General features: G+C 35.1%; 1 long non-coding RNA gene across 1 annotated transcript; it reads right to left on the bottom strand.

Moving 5' to 3' along the window:
- Positions 1-638: 638 nt before the first annotated feature.
- On the bottom strand, positions 639-2,548 carry LOC131634021 (uncharacterized). Its single transcript, XR_009293457.1, has 3 exons — positions 2,264-2,548; positions 1,978-2,051; positions 639-1,068 (listed from the first exon to the last, which is right to left on the bottom strand). It is a non-coding gene; the product is annotated as an uncharacterized LOC131634021 (long non-coding RNA).
- Positions 2,549-3,070: the final 522 nt, after the last annotated feature.

Genomic DNA, 3,070 nt, shown 5'->3' with positions numbered 1-3,070 from the left:
CTCTTGTATCATTTTTTGCATTCCTGGAGGTTAAATTCTTCAGTTCACCGCAACCGTAGATGAAAGTAAATTCGATCAGTAAAGCACCAACACCAAGTAACAAAAGGCTAAACATAAGATTAAACCCATAATTCAATAGTTTTCCAGATTCATAATCAATTAAAACGTACAAATGAATACTATAAACTACAATAGATAGGAGCTCATGTGGCAAAGACATAATGAAATTAAACCCACCACAAAATTGAGAAGATTACAATGCTATAGGGATCATCAACTTGACAAGTAATAACACAAGGGGAACAGTCAAAGTGGGTAATGGTTTCACCAATGGGCATGCGGCAGAAGCACTAGAAGATATTCCACTAACAGGGCCATTAGCCAGGGATGGGGTAAATCCATTTGAAGGCACCACAAGGGTTTGGGTGATTTCCCATCAGTTCCATCGAACAACGACGATGGCGACGGTGCTGGTGCAAATAGTGATTCTCTTGCGACAATTGTAGGCAGGGCAATAAGAGGAGAAAATTCCTGTGTCCCTGCAGCATCATTTAAAATATATTTAGCACTTCAAGCGCATCTCAGAAAATACATATATTTAGCATCATTTTAAAATATATTTAGCACTTCGCCTACATTTTCAAGCTTTTGCCACAAACCAAACGATCCTACAAAAGTATCTAAATTTATCTACAAGAAGAGCAAGGTATGAATTGCAAACAGAAAAAAGAAAAGATGCTTAGTAATTACTTTAAGTTTCGGGGTCCACAGCTACATTGCACACAATGGCCTACTGTAATGGCATAACTTCCATTAGGGACAAGCAAGCCGAAATCAGAAGCATATTTCAGAAAATTTGAAGCACATGTTGTAAAATGAATAACAATAGTCAGCAATCAAAAAGCAGTTTATATACACCATACACCGTAAACAGAGCCAGCAATGGTGGAGAGAGTATCAGAGGGACGGATTTTGTAGTTTGTAGAAATAGATTTGTGAATCCCGTCGACGCAGGAGTATGCACCATCAGAAGACAACTTCAGGTCCATGATGTCCTTGTTATGATATCTAATTCACACAAAAATATCAATCATAACCAGTATATTGAACCAATAAAAGGATAAAGAATATATAACATCTTTTGAAGTATCATGAAGCAAACTCATGAAAGCACCCATTGCAATGTTGAACAGATATACTAAATCACTATCATAAGTTCTGCTATCATATTATCATCAATAAATACAAAAATTCCAATTGCAAGTTACGTTGGAACAGAGAATATCCAAATGCAAAACATCAATTTTATGTAATTGGAGTTTTCTCTCTTTTTCCTTTTCGTATCTCAATCCTCAGCGTGTTCTATTACTTTGTGATTCTCCTATTCAATCAGTTAAGTAACCAATTGGCATAAAGTATGGTTGTCCTGACTGTTGAGAGAATTTTGTTTGTCTTCTTCACATCATACTTTCTATCTTTTTTCAACCACTGCATAGCTATATATACTGTTTGCTATAGTTGTTAAAAAGCTTGAGTTCACCTATGCTAGTGCCAACATTCCAAGCCTTAACTTTAGTAGTATTGAAACTAATTTCTGCAAATTTGCTACCTGATTAGAAAGAAAAAATTGGCAGTTGACAACCAAAAAATATGATAAATTACAAAAATAATACCTCTAAACAGCTCAAAAAAACTGCAGTGCCAACATAAGACATCACATAAGAAACAGAACATGAACAAAAGGTCAATGGTAGTTTATACAAAATGCCAAAATGTGACAAAATCAAGTGCTATGTACAACTACAACCTCACATGACTATTAAGTGTTTTAAATTATTGTGGTCCACAACCACAATAGTAGATTTGTATCTTCAATATTGAAGTTTGAGAGATCTCCACAATTTCACAGCAGTCACAATTACACTTGGATTTTTGGTATTTGCAAGCAACATATTCAAGTTTGAGAGTGAGACTTACTAGAGCAGCAGCCCCCATATCCAGGCCGATTTTTTCCAAGGAATTGGTTAGTTCTCCCATCACATCTCCCCAACCTACAAGAAAGCCATAAGGGAGCAACTAATCAATGAGGGAATATCTAAAAACAAAGAGAAAACTAGTAGACGAAAATTCTTTCTTTGAACAGAGTTTATTTGTGATTTAAACAGTTATTATGAGGTTGACACCATGATATATGACAATAAGAGTCACAAAACAGTCAAGATATATGACCATAAGAAAGAACTATCCGTGTAAAAAGAATTACCATATCATCAATACTGAAACCCTTAGTCCACTTTATTAGAGTCTCATATGAAATGGATGTTTCCTTCATTGGGAACTAGAACGTAAGACTGGATTCTCTTTGTCTTCCAGGTGGAGGAACTCTCCAATTGCTACAAATGTTAAGCCGTAGTCCATGAGAAAGATCTGTTGGGACACCTTCACGGAGACTAAATGGATATCCGCGGTGAATGCATACCCAGGTGAATCGGAGTCGCAGGTGAATCGCAGAAAGAGTAAAGTAAAAGGGTGAAAACCCTTAATCGCAGATGCGGGTAAACAAAGAAAAGGGATCATTGAACTTGACGGTTTTTTATGAACAAGGTAGATGAATTGTTGAACTTGTAGGAAGCGGGAAAATTTCACAGAAAATGAATTGGGAGGGAAACGAAATGATTTACGAGGGAAAGGAAATTTCCAAATTTGTTCTTGATGAAATGTGCTCAAAGTATATTTACAAAAATAAAAGTTTGAATAAAAAATAGAATAATAAAAGGGAATTTACTAATAAAGGTTCTAAAAAATAATAATAATAAATGAGAATTTATTATTAAAGGTTGAGTTAAAAAATAATGAAATGAGATCCATGTCCTCATTGTATTATGTGGTATCTGAATACTCATAGGAGTTCGTCATCTTAGTATGTAAGCTCTGAATATTCTCAGGAGTTCATCATCTTAGTCTTTAGTATCTAAATACTCATATGAGTTCCTCTTCTTAGTGTGTGGTGTTTGAATATTCATAGAAGTTCCTCACCTTAGTTTGTGGCATATGAATTCTCATAAGAGTT

The sequence above is a fragment of the Vicia villosa genome, unplaced genomic scaffold, assembly GCF_029867415.1.
Source record: "Vicia villosa cultivar HV-30 ecotype Madison, WI unplaced genomic scaffold, Vvil1.0 ctg.001210F_1_1, whole genome shotgun sequence".
Classification (NCBI taxonomy): Eukaryota; Viridiplantae; Streptophyta; class Magnoliopsida; order Fabales; family Fabaceae; genus Vicia; species Vicia villosa.
The sequence above is the reverse complement of the archived record's forward strand: the minus strand, read 5'-3'. Positions and strand labels throughout refer to the sequence as shown.